The sequence below is a fragment of the Apodemus sylvaticus genome, chromosome 7 (assembly GCF_947179515.1).
Source record: "Apodemus sylvaticus chromosome 7, mApoSyl1.1, whole genome shotgun sequence".
Taxonomy (NCBI): Eukaryota; Metazoa; Chordata; class Mammalia; order Rodentia; family Muridae; genus Apodemus; species Apodemus sylvaticus.
Window position 1 is genome coordinate 27006874 of NC_067478.1, and position 17505 is coordinate 27024378.

General features: G+C 50.8%; 1 protein-coding gene across 1 annotated transcript in view; it reads left to right on the top strand.

Moving 5' to 3' along the window:
- Positions 1-1744: 1744 nt before the first annotated feature.
- Pxylp1 (2-phosphoxylose phosphatase 1) overlaps positions 1745-17505 on the top strand; it is a 67098-nt gene continuing 51337 nt past the window's right edge. Inside the window, exon 1 of the mRNA XM_052187596.1 lies at positions 1745-1836. The gene's annotated coding sequence lies outside the window, so the exon portion shown is untranslated. The remainder of the gene's footprint in view (positions 1837-17505) is intronic.

Consider the following 17505-nt stretch of genomic DNA (forward strand, 5'->3'; position numbering starts at 1 on the left):
AGTCAAGCAGGATAGTGGCAAATTTTTATAGAGAAATGGTGCCCCAGTCACCTTTCATCCTCTTGTGATAGTGTTGAATCTAAGACCGTCCACATATCCCACGTGAACGGTGAGTTAAGTAGCCAAGAAAGGGAACAGCCTATGGGTTACAGAAGATGTGAGACAGACTGGCCAGAGCTCAGTCCAGAAGAACAAAATGTGGCCTGGGTAGTTTGCAGAGAGAGGTTGGTTTTGTGTTGGAGGCACAGTTGTGAGCCTGGGTCTGCTGGAGACTCCCGGGGTCCTGAAAGGGTAGCAGACTCGAGAGAAACCAGAGCTGAGTATCTGGAGCCAAGCTCCACGCCTGAAGTTGACACGCCCTATTCTTTTTTTTTTTTTCCTGATTTATTTTTATTTTTCACTTTGGGCTACCATAGATGAAGTTGTCTGTCACCTGCAGCCTGTGTGACTCGTGAAAGAGTGGAACTTGGAATTAGAACAGAACTGTCAGTCTGTGGAGGAAAGGGTGTTGGGTGCGATGCCTGGACTGTGGAGATCCTTGAGGGCCAGGCCAGGTAGAAATTTAAGGGGGAGTGAGATTTCACGCTCATGTAGTGGCGAAAGCTGTCCATAGTGCTCAGGGCATAAGCAGGCTGAAGGTGGTGTTGAGTCTGGGTAGTAAGTGCTGTGAGAGGGATAGTAGCTTGTGTGCTCAGGCAAGGGCCAGCTGGAAGGCACTGGACAGAGAAGGCATTCCAGATGGCTGGACCACGGGGGTAAATGGAATTCAGGCCAGGGAAGTAGAATCTAGCTGATTGAGGGGAGAAATTGGATGTAGATAGAAATATGGATAAGATGTAAAGTGTTTTGATTTAGTCACTATCGAATAAGTTAGGAAAAAAATCAAGTGATGCGTTCCTTTGGAACCTCGCCTCACAGGAAATAGTGGCTAATTGCACATGTTTTGCCCAGGGTCAGTTGAGAGAGGCAGACGGGTGTCACTGTAGTCCCGGAACTGACAACAAAGGCAATCTCACAGTTGTGGTTGGTGAGATCCTTCTTTATAGCATTTGAAAAAAAAAAGAAAGAAAAGACCCACAAACACCAGACCAAATCAAACAACATAGCTTTACAGAATGAGTGCTGCGCGGGTCTTCGGTGGTCAGCCCTGGGGCCATGCAGAAACGCCCCGGGGACTCAGCCGGGATCTCTCAAAGGTGCCAGCAGGCCTTTAGGGACAAAACTACTGCGAGGTCTAGAGTAGGCACAAGCCGGATGTGGCCCGCGCCGGAAGAGAAGCGCGGGACAGGCGCTTGGGTGGAGGTGGCACGGTGGCTAGGAAATGCCAGTTTTGAGTCCACGAGGCAGCGCAGGACCCACGTCGGCGGCTAGATCCGCGGCGCGGGGTCAGGCACGCAGTCCCAAAGCACCCACGCCAAGGCTGGGACGGGTCTAGGGCCGCGTCCGGGGCCATGGCACCCTCCCTGGTCCTAGGTCCGGCGTAGGGAGGAGCACAGGCCCCGTGCGCTCGGAGCGCGCGTGCTTTCCACGACCCGGACGGTGCGACCGGAGCCTGTCCCGATGGCTGTTTGGACACTCCGAGGCCGTGTCCGCTTCCAAGGCCCGGGGTGCGGGTCGCCGCAGCCTGCTGGTCCCGCACAACCGCCCGCGGGGCGGAGCTCCAGGGCGCCCTGAGCGCGTCGGGCCGGGCAGGGACCCGGCGGTCCCGGCAGGGGGCGCTGCGGAAGCCCGAGCCCGGCGGCCTGCGCGCGCCACCGCCGCCTGCACTCCCGCCAGGAGGAGCTGGCTGCCGGTGGAGAGCCCTACGCACCGCAACGGAGGCCGGGACCGTAGGCGGTGAGTGCGGCGCGCGCCGGGCCCCAGCGGTTGCGAGGCTCCTCGCAGGGCGGGCTGGTGTCTAGGGTCTCGGCGGGGGGCGACCCGGGAGAGGTGTCCGCGATGCCAAGATCCGGAGGCAGGGGCGGGCTTCAGAGCAGCGGGTGTGAGCCCCGCTACCAAGCTCTTCCCCTTATCTACGCTCTTCCCAGTTTCCACCTCTCCCCATACCCTCCCAGCGTTGGGGGTCTCCGTCCTCCGATCCGTCTCCCCTTTCTCAGCCTCACACCCTAGAAGCCTGCCCGCACACCCCCTTTTCTCCCTCAAGCCCTCCCACGCCTACCTCCTCCCGGTTGCCTGCCGCTCGCCTCTTCCTCCCAGCTCTGCCTCGAGGTCCCCGCCGCCACCCCAGCAGGGTCGCATTCTGCCCCCGCGCTCCTGCTGAGCGACGCAGCGGGGATCAGAGCTCCGGGGGTCTCCCTTCTCCCGGCTGTCCCGGGAGCAGCGGGGTCCAGGTAAAAGGAGGCTGCAACTTCACGGCCTGCCCCGGGGGTGGGGCTGGTGCTTCTCCAGCTACCTGCCACCCGTGGCGCCGGATGGGCCCAGCCGAGGGCCACACCACGCGTGCAGGTTATGCTTCCTCAGTGTTCTGCTTAGGACAGTGTGGTTACTTCTTTGCCTGCTTTTGCTTGGTGAACTTGCATAGGTTGCGATTTCTAAAAAAGAGGCCGGCTTTGCCACACACAGAGGTGGAGCAGGTTTTCTTTGCGGCTGCGGCAGGCTTTCAGTAGTACCTGTGGATGGGGAAGGATTAGCAGTGTTGGGGCAATGAAGCCATATCCCCACTACCGCTCACCACGACTCTGGGAAGCACGGGGTGGGGGGGATGTAGCTGTCCCCTCTAGGGTGGGCCAGTGTCTTTGTGGAAAGGCAAGGATGCTTTCTAAACATTCAACAGGTAAAACCAGTTAAGAATTTGGATCAGTTCTGGTGCGGATAGGGAAATGTGCAATGAGTGGCCGAGGAGGCTTCTGAGAGAGTCCCTAGACATTTGTTGCTCTTTGTAGCAGGCCCCAGGCTGGACCCTGCTATGGACTAGACAGTGCTGAGCCCAGCCTACCCTCTGGAACTGTCGGTCGGGCTCGGCACCAGCCCCCTTCCTCTGAGGTGTTGGTGCCCTGTGGTGACATCTGTGGGAAGAGGATTTAAAGCAGATGGCTTGGCTCGGCTTGGAAAGCCTCCTGGCCCCCAGAGAGAAGTGGAGATGGCATGGTGACAGCCAGTGTGTGCATTCACCCTTCCCTTCTGGGGCCTTTCATTAAATCTTAGATTAAATTAATTGCCTATTCAGAGGAAGAACTTATAAAGGGCATTCCTCTTTTAGGATTGGCTCCTGGCCAGTCCGCCTCACAGATACCTTGGGAGGCTGCAAATGGGTACCAGTGGCCTCGGGGACCACCTGGAGCACAGCACTCCAGGCTAGAGGACTGCCCTGTCTGTCTCTGGTTTTTCTTTGATGGCTCTGGTAGTGATTAGTTCAATATTCCGTTGCTATTGAATAGATAAGTAATTAGCCAAGAACACAGTGAGGCTCAGTAGGGTCCTTCTGAGCGTTCACAGCTTCCTGTGTGAATCTTCTTGTGCTCACAGTGATAGACTACTTGCTCTCAGGAGTCCTTCTGGCTAGGAATGAACACCTGCAGGACTGGGGTTGACCTTAGGACCTGGCCAGGTGCCCCTGCCTGTTACCCAATGTTTATCTAAAAAAAAAAAAAAAAATTCCTGCATCAGTCTTGAGCCCATAACCCATGCCCTCCACTGGGCTCCAGTACTTTCAAAATATCTCTCGATTCCATACATCTGAATATGCATGCATATAAATGTTAAAGTCTCTCTTGCTGGAGACAGATTCACTGGGTGTGAAGGGGCATCAGAGGGATAGAAGTTCAATTTCTAGGTCAGGCTCTGACAGCTGGACCTGTCCCTCAGTGGAGACTCCAGACTTTTAAAGAAGGAAATAGTTCTCTCTTCATCCTAGAAATAGGAATGGGAGGGTGATGGGCATTCTGAGGAGGCCCCAAGGCTGCCTACTGAGAGGAGAAAAGTCCACCAAGACTTATCCTGCCGGCCCTGGACTGAGGCCCTAGTTTCTGCATGCTATTCTCATTCATTCATTCATTCTGGCCTGGAACTCTGTGTAGACTATGCTTACCTCAAACTCAGAGATCCACCTGCCTCTGGGTCCCAGGTGCTGGGATTAAAGATTGTACCACCACACCCGGTAGCCCTGGCATCTTGAATATCCCCCATCCCTGCCCGTTGGGGGTCTGTCAGGAGTAGCTTTGCCCTAGGCAGAGAAAGCAAAGTCCAACTCTTTGTCATGTGAAAGACCAATTTGAGGAAGAGCCTACCCAGAGTCCCCGATGTAGGGCCACTGTCCACTTCACTTGGAAATCTGGGGACAGCCGGAATCCACTTGTTTGTGGGGACCTGTGCTGCCCCTGGTTGTCATTAGCTTATCTTTCTCACCCAGACTGTCTGTTCAGGTTTGGCTGTTACCCAGAATTCCTGCAGCTGGCAAAAATCTGTTTTCTAGAAGAGGGTGTAATTAATGCCTGCAGTATGAGAGTGAGAAAGGGCAGGGGAGAGAAAGAGAGATGCTACTGTAGGAAGGGGGAGAGAAGATACAACCGTGGAGTCCTAACAATCCAGATGAGAGAGTTCAACTCCAGGTCCTATCCCTGACAGGACTCCGGTTGGTAGGTGTCTTAGTCAGGGTTTCTATTCCTGCACAAAACATCATGACTGAGAAGCAAGTTGGGGAGGAAAGGATTTATTCAGCTTACACTTCCACACTGCTCTTCATGACCAAAGGAAGTCAGGACTTGAGCTAAGGTCAGGAAGCAGGAGCTGATGCAGAGGCCATGGAGGGATGTTTCTTACTGGCTTGCTTCCCCTGGCTTGCTCAGCCTGCTCTCCTATAGACCCCAGGACTACCAGCCCAGGGATGGCACCATCTACAATGGTCCCTCCCCCTTGATCACTAATTGAGAAAATGCCTTACAGCTGGATCTCATGGAGGCATTTCCTCACTGGAAGCTCCTTTCTCTGTGATAACTCCAGCCTGTGTCAAGTTGACACACAAAACCAGCCAATACCGTAGGTGAGAAACTTGCCCACATTCTGGCGTAGGGGTTACGGCTTAGAGGCAAAATCGCTGAGCGAGAAGAAAATGACCTCACAGTGATCTCAAGAAAAGTTTTCTGGGCTCACTCTTTTGGTTCTTAAGAGGCCTGGGAAGCCATCTATGAAATGGACATGGCCAGACGGAAAGACTCTTGGCTATTGTAAGCTTGTGTCAGGAGTGTGCCCTGAGGATCTGGTCCACTGAAGCAGGTTGGTCAGGGGTCTAGCCTCAGGGAGCCACCTCACTCTGGGGATGCTGTGGGAACTGTCTACATGAACACAGTGCTCTCAGGAGATGAACAAGAGAGATCAAACCTTCAGTGGGAGAGAGACAGCCACCCAGTGCAGGGTCCAGTGGTCCAGTGGTACCAATCAGTTCGGAACTACCTCAGGTCAGCCTCTAGGGGGCACCTGTGAACCCAGGATCCACCGCAGGGTCTCTAGGTTCGGAAGACAAGAGACCCCCCACCTCACCAAACCAGAATCCATCCTTGTGTCCCTTCATCCTTAGAGCCTGCAGGCTTCTCCAGGCCATCTCGTATGGAGAAGCCACTGTCTTTAGTGAGAGACCAGTCTCTTATGAAAGGGAGGGACAATCCCAGGAGTATAGAAGAATTTGATGATTAAAAGTCAACAAAACAAAACAAAACAAAGCCCGATTGGGCCTAGTGCAGTCATTCCTGCAGCTGAGAGGCAGCCTAGGACATCCCTCCACTCGAGCCTTTCACCCAGGGCTGCACCCTCCATCTTGTTACCCACTGTACGTTGGTGGCACCTACACTGTGTTGGGGGCTCTGAGTTGTTTGAGGGAACTCAGAGATCTAGTATTAGATGGTAATTGGGGGGGTACCCCTAAAGTAGAACATAGACAGTCTTCTGCTCCTGGGGCGAGCTCCTCCCTTCTGGGATTTTAGGACTTGGAATATTCTCCCCTTCTCTCTTTGGAGACCTCCAGAGGGCAGGGAGCCATAGAACGTACAAATACACTCAATACTTGCAGTCGCTCTCCCAGCGTGCACAGTCACGGTTCTGTCTGCAAAGTATCTTTTTGTCATCTCCTTGCCACCTCGGTGTCACTATGTGTGACCGACTTCCTTACGGAGGGAGAGCTGTTGCCAATAGCATGGAAGCCAGACCTTTAAAAGACAGAGTAAGATTGGTAAGCATTATTATGCTTGGTGTAGACCCGCCTCCCCCCACCCCTTTCACTTCTGCTTGTGGAGAAAGCCATCATTTACACCAACTTTGTAAATAGTTTGATACTGTTTATCCTACCTCCTTTGTTTTTAGAAACCAGTCTTTCCAGTTAGCAAGCTATAGCTTGCTTCCCTAGCTGGCCTCATTCTCGGATCCAACACTGACTTCTAGAGATAGAATATTATTATTTTGAGCATTTTAACTGTGATATAAAATGAATATCTTGCTAACTTTATTGTTTGCAAATACAGAAGAATATGAGGAAAAATAACATTAAGTCTTTGCTTCTAAAATCATAAAGTTGGGTTGCATTAAAGTTATTAGAGTTGAGGCAGGGGCTGGAGAGATGGCTCAGCGGTTAAGAGCACTGACTGCTCTTCCAGAGGTCATGAGTTCAATTCCCAGCAACCACATGGTGGCTCACAACCATCTACAGGAGAATCTGATGCCCTCTTCTGGTGTCTGAAGACAGCTACAGTGTACTGATATGAATAGAGTTGAGGCAGAATCAATTAAAAGTTTAGAAGTAAATGTGTATGCTTTAAAAGTTACTACTAAAATGTAGGAAGATATACATTTGAACTTCCTTAAAATATAGACAATGGCTGGAAAGATGGCTCAGTGATTAAGAGCACTGGCTGTTCGTCCTGAGGACATGCGTTCAATTCCCAGAACCCACATATCTGCTCACAACCATCTGTAATTACAGATCTAGAGAATTTGTTGCCCCCTCTGGCCTCTATAGGCACTGTTCACATGTGATGTACAGACAATGCATGCAGACAAAACATCCATACATGTATAATAAAAATAAATCTTAAAACAATATAGACAAAAAATTATACATTTGGGCAATACAGACCCAAATGTTTGTAGGTCCATGATCTCATTAGAACCCTCTGGGAAGTCTACGATCTATATTGAAATGGCATGGGATAGTTTTGATTGTCAAGTTGACAGGATCTAGAATCACCTAAGAGACAAGCCTCTAGGCATGTCAGTGTGGGATTATCTAGATTATCTTAATTGAGATGGGAAGACCCACTCTAACTCTGGGCAGGAGGGTTGTGTGGACGGGGTCCTGGGCAGAATGGAAAGCACTAATGTTCACTCTTTGCTTCTGTCTGTGGCTGCAATGCGAGCAGCCACCTCCTGCTGTGTCTCTTTCCTACTAAGGCGGACTGATGCCCTGGACCAGTAAACCCAAGTAAACACTTCTTCCCTTAAACCACTTCTTGTCGGGTATTTGGTCTTAGCAAGAAAAGTAAGAAATACAGGAGGAATGGGACTTGAGGGTGGCTGAAAGGCTTCCCTTCGAACTGGCACCTGTCATGCTGGTACTTGGAGGCTGAAGTTGGGGGACTGCAGGTGTGGGGAATCCAGCCTAAGCTACTCAGAGGGACCATATCTTCATATCTTGGGTTTTTTTTGGTTGTTTTTTTTTTTTTAAGTCTAACCTTAGAATTCAGCTCTCTTCAGCAGAGAATTGATTTGGATAATCCTGCTACGGTTGCTGGATAATCAGATGTGATTACACAGCCATTTGGAGATTGCAGGTGGCCTCTTATGTCAGGATAAGTGGGCATTGGCTTTCCTTAGCACATCCTGCAAGTCAAACAAAACAGTCTGCGTTCTCTTAACTCCCTGGGAAGATTTCCTGGGTGTGTGGCTGTCAGAGTCTCCGTTGATGGGTTTCCTTCTCCTTGAGGACCTAATTTTGGCTGTGGAATTCAGCACAGTGCAGTGGGTAGGAGTGGAGACTCTGATCCCAGGGTGGCTTTGTATCCTTGGGCAAGTTACTTAGTGTCTATGCTTCAGTTTCCTTATTCATGAAATTGAGGTGATGCTGATGCCTACTGTGTGGTACCATGGGGGTTTAATAATGTATGTATATCCCAAGGGTTTAGAAGAGTTATTAAGCACATGGTTTGTGCTTAATGAATATTAATTATTATTGCACTTCACTCGTTGTTTTAGATGCGATCTGTCTGTGTTGAGATGCTGGATTTAGGAGTGGCTCTTAAAATATTTAGGTGGGCGCTGGGGATTGAACTGCCCTCATGCATGCCAGGCAAGCATTCATCCACCGAGCTATACCCCTTGCCCAAGTGGATAGACATAAGATAATAGGCAACATACATGCTGTCCCCGTGGAACAAAGGGTTTTAAGCCTGTGCTCACAGCAGAGAGCTGGTCCACGGTGAAGAGGCAGCTCAGGCTCTCCTGGCTGGAGGCCAGCTGCAATGGCTATGAGCCTGAGAGATTAGGATGAGCTCGGGAGAGCTTAGGGCGGAAGAGGGAGCGAGCACCAGCTGGTGTATGCCGGAGTCCTGCAATTGCCTTGCCAGCTGTTTAAATAAACTAGAAACTCATTTTCCTTGCTCCATGTCCAACCCAGGCTTGTGATTAACATTTTAACTCATTGTTTGATACATGTGATGAGTGAGAAGAGGGAGACAAGAGACCGTAAGCCCAGTATTTGCTCATCTGCCAGTATCTCCAGACCTATTCTCGATCCCAGATGACAGAACGCTCTCTCCACCCCTATTTCAGATCAGGTCTTCAGCAGCCCCAGAAGCCCCCAGACCTTGCTGGAGACACAGTGCTCACTTTGAGGAGCTGCTAGAGCAGCTGGAGACAGGTAATGGACTAGCCAGACGCAAGGAGTCAGACCTCCAGGTGTCTTACGTCTGCCAGAGAGAAGCCTTCTTCACCGGGCAGACTGTGTTGATAGGTTTGGGTTTACTAGCTGGACCAATCTGCAGCTGGCCTGTCTACCCTGCACCTTGGCCTGAGCTGACATGGGACCCGCAGTCATGGCCGGTGCACTGGGAAACCTCTGTGATGCACTCTTAGGAGCCTTAGCACTCCCTGGATTGTTCAAAGTGTAAGTAGCATACCGTCTGTGCTGGGAACCTGGTGGCCGTGTCTCTTGCTGAGTAGCCTGTTCGTTTCTGTCTGCTTTTAAACAGCTTAAATTTGAAATGAATGAGGTTTTGTCTTAAAAAAAAAAAATTCTTGCCTCATACTTGGACAGCAGAAATGGCAAATGATTTCATTCATGTCCAAAGAATCGAGTTAAAAGGGGGCAGCTTCCCTGGCTGGGAGCTCTGACTTCTCTGGCTTTCTTCTTGATCTTCCAGCCCAGTTCTCTTTTGCCGCCAATCTGTCTGTCTCTGTCCCAGTTCTTAATGGAGACTCAGACCTGAAAAAAAAAAAAAAAAAAAAAAACCCAAAGCTTGGATATTAATGATTGAAGGTCATGGCCTAGATGGTTCATTTTTTTGGCTCTGTCTCCAAGGTGAAAAATTACTGACTTCTAGAAAAAGTATATTTTAAAGGCTGACTAACAACCAGCAGACAGAAGGAGCCCAGCTCGCTGTCTCCAGCCTTCCTGAGTTCATGGCGCCTGAGTTTTGATCTTCCCCTCTTGAGTATTCTTGATCTAATGACCGATGATTATCCTGGTGCAGCTGGATTAATTGATGGTCCTTAACGACTCTGCTTACAGTGGGTAAACACTGTCAGTTCTGCTAAGGGCGGTCGGTGCTCTCTCAGCTGGAGAACTGTTAACTTTGGATGTGCAATGTCAGGAAGGAGTTGAGACCGTCTTACCTTGGTCTGGGTCCACTACCCCCTGCTCACAGCCCCAGAGGATAGTGTGTGTCTTCTCAGTATATGCACATTGACTGCTCAAGGGCCTGTCTCCCCAAGGTGTCTGAGAGTGGAGAGCAGAGGCTGCACCCAGCACTTCTCAGAAGCTCTGCTCTTACCACTAACGGGCATGAAATAGGGCTCAGTACAGACGGGCGAATCCGTGATGAGGATGCGAAGCGCCCGTTGATGGGTGAGCGCCCTTGGCTGCAGGTGGTAGGGAATCGACCCTCAGTGACCTTAGCCAACAGTGCTATGCACAAAGTGTCTGAAGGTAGGAGGCTGCGGTTTTCAGCAGCTGTGGTGATAGTGCTCATGTCGCTCTCTCCCTTCTTCTTGAGTTCAGCGTAGGTTACAGGTACAGGTGCCTCTCCATCTGCCGCGTCCTTCCTCCCTCTGAGGAAGCACATCTGCTCAGCACTGTTCTTACGTAGATCCAATCCCCTCAAGCTTTTGGGATGGCTGGCGAGGAAACCAACATGGGCCTGGAGTGGTGATGGGTACTGAGGGAGGCTAAGGCCCTGATCCTGAGGCTGCTCAGGATTGGAGGAAATCGCCCATCCTCGGGCATGCTGTCTGCTTTGGAAAGGAGGAGGTACTAGCCACATTTGGTAACTTTTATCAGGAAAGCAGACATTGTTGTCTGAAGACCCCAGCAGAATTCTCTGACACTTGATGGCCAGAGATTTATCACATGGTTGTCCCCCCCAACCCAGTTAAAGGGGGCGTGTGGATATTTATACAGGTACACCGAAGAAGGGGCCCGCAAACACAGATCAGATAGCTTTCACAGCTACAGTGTAATCTAACACTGGCTGTTCCTGACAGTGTGGGAGACTCTCGTCAAAGAGATGACTTAAGGACACAGGTTCTATAGAGACAAATGTGCCCAACAGTGGGAGAGGTAGGAACATGGGGTGGGGCAGTGTGGCGGTACTTTAACGGTCAGGTTCGGGGTGAGCTACTGCCTCTGGCATTCCATTGGTCAGAGGTCGCCCCAGAGCTTACACACTTTCTGCAGGAAAGGCTGGCTTGTGCTTTCTGTGGCATACCTAAGAGGTAGAGGGGATGAATTGATGACTAGCTATGGTCTTTGCTATACTGTCTCCTCCAAAGTTGGGACTCCATTAGCAAGGAAGAAGAAATGAGTATTGTGGGGAAGTTGAGGATGCTTTCCCATAGGAGGGAAAGTGCTAAGAAGGCTCCAGCTGAGAGCGGTGTCCATCTTAGGCGATGTCTGTTTTAATAATTTACATCTTATGCACATTGGTGTTTTGCCTGCATGTGTGAGGAGTCGGAGCCCCTGGAACAGGAGTTGCAGGCAGTTGTGAGCTGCCGTGCGGCTGGGAATAGAACCTGGGTCCTCTGGAAGAGCAGCGCTGGCTGCTCTTAACCGCTCAGCCGTCTCTCCAGCCCCAAGATGTTTGTTTTACATCGCTGCTTCTTTGCCTCCATTAGGAATCACCAGATGACTCTGGGGGAGGACCTGGGGGAGGATGGTCTTCATTCCCTGGCCCTGGTGGGATAGCTACTGGGTGGTTCATCTCCGTAGTTGAAGGTTATCCCAGGGGAAGTGACCTTCAGTTAGCCAAGACCAGAGGAGCCTGGGAGTGCTCCTCGCCCTGGAGCCCACGCAGCATCTAAAGTTTCCCTTCACCCAAAGCCGCTCTTAGCCCGCACCTGCATACAGAGAGATGGCCACTCTTCGTTGAGAGCTGTTTCTTATTTTGTGCTCATCTTCGTCAGTAAAACAGAGCATTGGTGAGAAGTCCGACTTACTGGGGTTTAGTGCTTTCTTCAGTTTGTCTCACGTCACTGTGACAGGTGCTTTTCTAGCCACAGTGCTTTCTGGTGCCCACCCCCCCCCCCCTTCGTCACCTTCTTCCTCCATACCTGAATACTGCAGCTTACTTAGCTCTGGGACACACACACACACACCATCTCCAAACATTGGAAGAGGCCAGAAAGGAAACTGACATGAGCCCTCCTTCATGTTGATGGGCACCAGAGGACCGGTTGGCCCTGGGCACTGAGGCTGTCCAATATTGAAGGATATCACCCACCCTTGGATTCAGGGCAGCCATCAGAGGAAGGTGACAGCTCTGCCAAGTTTAAGGATGATCAGGAATAAACCAAGTCAAGAGAATGTCATGGCCAAGACAGTGAGCGGCATGGGCCTGGATGCTAATTTATGAAAAGAGTTGCATGAGGTTCTTGTCGTCCGTCTGGATGCCAGGGCTGGGGTGGGCCATTCACTGGTTGGGCACTGTTAGGCTTCCACACCTGAGGTGGCGGGAGCCAGTGCTTGTGACAGATGAGGGCTCCTCTCCAGTGCCACTCAGGGCCTGGCTGTAGAGTGGTGGGGCTGCCAATTTCAGATCAGAGTTGGAGTGGGGCTTGGCTACTTGCAGTTCTGAACTCTGCTCAGAAGGCTTTGTGTTGGAAGCCGAGGAGGAGATGGGCTCTGTCGCTTGTGCCGTCCGTCACCTCTCATGCCCTAGCCCTCTGTCACCAGTCCTCGGCTGGTCCTGTGCCCAGGAGTTACTCAGGCTGTAAAAATAGAGCCTGGCACCAGAGCGCCTGCGGGAAGTTGGTGAGGAGAACTGGGGCTGTCGCCACCTTTCAAGACGCGTAAGCAGTGAGAGTTTTGATGCAGGGCTTCCTTAGAGCTCGGGGGTGAGCTTCTAAAGCTGGCTCACAGGTTCTCTTTAGCACTGAATTCCTGCCAGTGCTCTGTGCCAGTGACTTAGGTTGGTAGCCACCCTGACCTCAGGCTCACACCCACACACTAACTCTAAAACCCACCAAGTGGGCTCAGCTTGAGAAGTCTGGTCTCCCGTGAGGCCCTTCACCACAGCCCAGCATTCTTTCAGGTGCCTCCATCACAGGTGAGACCCTGGCCAGTCAGAGGTGTAGTCAGCTCTGCCCTCTGAGCGGCCTCTCCTTAGGGAACTGAGGGCTAAGCTGAAAGCTGTCAGCTGCCCTCATTGTGATGAATGGCCCCAAGGGCCATTTCCCTCCTCCTCCCTCCCAGCCAGCGAGCCAGCGGTGGACTTGCTGGGGGTGGGGCAGGGAGAGCGACCTTCACACAGCCGATGAACAGTTCTTTCCCTTTGCCTCCGGGGAGGTTGGTGTGAATCCATAGATGCTGTCTCTGGTCAGTGGTCCGCGTGCTTGAGGGAGTACGATAATGACAAGGAAGAGCTAGTCACCATCCTGTCTCGGGGCTCTGCAGGGCACACTGACCTGACTCTGCCACAGTCCCTAGAGATGGTAATGCTCGTTCCAGAGAAGGGAGCGAGCAAGGATTCGAGCGGATCTGGCTCACTAATCTCCAGTCCTGCAAGTTTAGTGGGCACGGCACAGCTGCCCAGGAAGCAGGTATTGTATAACCTCACCTGCTTCCTCACAGTCGGGAGAGCCCGACTGCAGCACACAGAGACGCAGGTGGGACACGGTGGAGTACAAGCCTGAAGCTGTGGCTTGTGACTGAAGCTCTCCGTCCCTGCGTCTTGGAAGACAGAGGGCCCAGAAGGCTGGAGAAGGCCTTCTAGCTGCCACCGCCTTCCTGTGGGACCTTCCTGTATTTTCACTTCCGCACCTCAGGGGTTGTGTTCAGATGTTCAGTGGCTCCCGACTCCTGGGGGAGTCTAGTCTGGGTCCATTTGTCCTCTTCGCTGATCCCCAGCGAGCCGCTGTTTATCGCTTGTCATCAACAGCAAAGGAGCAAGCTTCAGACCCCTCTGCACCACTCTGCCTGTCAGTGCTCCATGGGAGGCCCTCTTGTTCTGCCCCAACGTTGAGTTTTGCACAGTGCCTGCCTCTCGGCCCCCGCAGTCCACAGTGCTCCCCACGCCCCACCTCTGTGGGTCACAGTGCTGCCCACGCCCCACCTCTGTGTACCCCATGCACACCTCTGGGCCTCTATTGTCTTCCTCTGTACAGTACTCTGCCTTTTGTATTTTACATTTTACCTCGTGCTCCTCAGACCTTGGCTTCTGCCAGTGTTGGGCTCCTGAGCTGTAGGAGCCTTGTGGTTGTCTGAATCACACTTAGGCTCTGCGGTCTGCTGTGTGGAAGGACATACTATTTCCAGACCACTGGCCTTTTTATAATTTATGGGGTACCTGCCTTTGTGATCTTGCTTAACTACATTGTTTAAAAAAGAAATAAGAGAGCAGAGCAGTGGTGTCACACACCTTTAATCCCAGCCCTTGGGAGGCAGAGGCAGATGGATTTCTGAGTTCGAGACCAGCCTGGTCTACAAAGTGAGTTCCAGGACAGCTAGAGCTACACAGAGAAACCCTGTCTCGAAACAACAACAACAACAAAACAAAACAAAACAAAAAAAAAAAAAAGAAAGAAAGAAAAAAAAGAAAGAAAAAAGAAAGAAAAGAAAAAGAGAAGAAAGAAAGAAATAATTTAAGTGAATTTTATAGCATTTCCCCCCTGAGTTTTAAAACCAATACATTTTTATTTTATCATTATTAATTCGATTGGAAGCTAGGCATATATACAGGCACACATATGTCTGTGATTCCAGCACTTGGGAGGCTGAGGCAGATGGGTTACAAATGAGAGAGAGGAAGAAAAAAACTGGGACAGGTAAGAAAAGCACGTTGGGAAGATTGCCATTGTCTTCCTCAGGAGCATGTGAAGCCCGGCTTCCGTTTGCAGTGTGTTGAATTTACCTGTAATCATGGACATAACCACTGGTAACATTCAGGGCCTCTCTTTCCTTTCCAGGGGTTTTCATTTTTCAAATTGTTACTTTTAAAGTCTGTTGGAGAAGAACAAAGGCAAAAAACAAACAAACAAACACAAAGCCACGGTGTGGAGGGTTACAGATCCTGCTAGAGCAAGGCTGGAAGGGCCTCCCAAGGCTCTCCCTAATACAGGAGGTGACTGTGCCCCAGCCCACTGACAGAGGTCAGTACCGCCATCTGACAGGATTGGCTAATAGGCCGAAAGTCCAGGAAATATGGGCCCTGGTCCAAGCTAACCACCTTTAATGGGAAAGAAAATAGTTTTCACAATTTCTGTAGTTTGTGTGTGTGTGTGTGTATCTCCCATTTTTTTTTGTTGTTGTTGTTGTTCAAACTTAGCTAGCATATGCTGTCTTCATGAGGTCTCTAAGCATGGTTCAGGAAGTTTCTATCTTCCTAGGGGAGCTGCTTTTTGACTGGGTGATTGACCTGGCCCAACTGGAATGTTAGGTTTTCTTCCTGGCCAGAGGGTCTGCTCTTCTGAGCTGGTGTGTCCTCTGAGCTGTTTCTCACTGTTGGTTTCCTTGGTTCCTCTCTGCAGAGGTGACCAGGAATGGCCTAGGAGACAAATTAGAAAGATCAGGGCTCACAACACACTTTTGTCATCTCTGACTTATGCTAAGGAGGGCTGCCAGGAGCCCTAGGGACAGTTTTAGCTTTAAGACAGGAGGGAAAATGCCTACATTTCTTATGAGTCTTTACCTTAAACTGTCTAGAACCCCTCCCGGACCCCCACCCCCCAAACACACCATAACCCTGAGTGCCATTAGGAATGTGGTGATGATGGAACTGTCCTCTTTCAGCTGAAGGTGGTATCAGAATACACCCCCACCCCCACCACTTGGCTTATCTAAAAGGCCTCCAAAGTACATTGGGTGCTTTCATTTTTATAACAGTAAGTCCTTGACTGGAGCCTGGAAATGGATATGAGAGAGAGGTGAAGCCAAGGGTTGTTAGCATTACAAGTTAAGCAGGAAGAACCAGGTTTTTGGTTTTTGTTTTGTTTTTTTTTTTTTTAGTTCGAATCACAGTCTCTTGAGTTTACCAGAGCGTCCATCTCTTGGCTGCTTTCTCTTCATTCACCCCCCTCTGGCCTCCAGGGCTGCTCTCCAGAGTGATGGGCCAGGATCTGCTTTGAGGCCCTTCAGTAGCTTTTGGAGCAGCTGGAATCAGCATGAGTTCTGCCTCTAGATCCACAGGCAGCAGGAAGAGAGAGACACTAGGCCTGGCTGGGGCCATTAAGACCTCAAACCTCCTCCCAAGCACACACCCCAGTGACACACTTCCTTCACCAAGGCCACGCCCGGTCCTTTTCAAGTATTGCCACTCCCTGAAGACTAAGTAATCAAAGATATGAGCTTATGAGGGACATTCTTACTCAAACCACCACAGCTGGCTTCCGAACACCCAAAGGTTAGCATTACCAACCCGGTACTTTTAACTACTACTGTGGATATAGGAGGAGGTGGTACACGTATGTAGCCTATGTATACATGATTCCCAAGAAGGCGAAGCAAGGAGACAGGAAGAAACTTCATGGTCTTAACTTGTATCAGTTTCTTTTCTGTGGCTGTGATAAAAAGCACCATGACCAAGAGCAAGGTATACAAAGGAGGGTTTCTTTGGGCTCATGGTTCCAGGACGTGTGAGTCCAGAGCAGGGGTGCACGGCAGTAGGGAGCTGAGGGAGATCACATCCTCAGCCTCAAGTGGGAAGCAGAGAGAGTTCACTCAAAGTAGGGAGAGGCTATGCACTCTTCAGAGCCCTCCCCCAGTGACACACTTCCTCCAGCAAGCCTGCACCTCCTAAACCTCCCTAAATAGCACCAACCACTGGGACCAGGTGTTCAAATACCGGAGCCTAGGGGGGCATTCAAACCACCAAACAACCCAAGCAAAGGATGTCCTTATGCCTTACCACAGACTGTAACTGTGACTGCCAGGCAGTGCCATCTGGGTTCCATTTGACTTCCTCTGAGTTTCTAGAGACAAGCTGGTGCCCAGAAGGGAATCCCATGAAAGACAACAGAATGGAAGGTGGAAGGTGTGCCCAGTGCCCATAGGTGGCGCTGTTGCTCTGAAAAGCACACGGTGGAACTGGGAAGAAGAAAATGACCTTGGTGCTGGGTTTTGGGGTTTGGTGTTTCCCTCCCACCCCCACCCAAGCATGGAGTGGGCTGAGGTTAAATGGATCTGTGATCCTCTGTGTTGGCTGGAACTTAAGATCCAACTTGTTAAAAATAGCTAATTCTGATTAATCCGTAGCAGTATGGTGGGTCCACACAGTGTTCAGCACCCTCAGTAGACAGGTTAGGGAAAAGTATATTGAATAGGGTTGGGGAGTCTCTTGCTCCACCAGAGGCGTTGGTTCACTCCTGTCTTGGGGAGTCTGTTTTCCTAGGGCTCTTTTTACCTCGCTGTTTTCTATCCTGGTTTCGTGAGAGTTAACCTCTCAGAGCCTCACCCTAATGGATGTTTCTTGCACCCCAGTTTCTGGTGTTTTCTTAGTCTCTGACTGCTTCCTTTGTAGGGTAGTGTCCTGTGATAGGTGCTTCTTAGCAACAGGCTCACCAGCAGTCACCAAGGACACCTACGAAGCTGTGGGTCAGGGCTCCGTGTTCACTTCAGGCCAGGGGCAGCCTCGTCCAGGGTTATCCAGACTCCAGGGTGACCCAGCCACCAAGGAGTGCGCTGCTCTTCTCTGTGATTCTTTTTTTTTTTTTAGATGATTTCTTTATTATATTTATATGAGTACACTGTAGCGGTCGTCAGTTACTCCAGAAGAGGGAGTCAGATCTCATTACAGATGGTTGTGAGCCACCATGTGGTTGCTGGGATTTGAACTCAGGACCTTCAGAAGAGCAGTCAGTGCTCTTAACGGCTGAGCC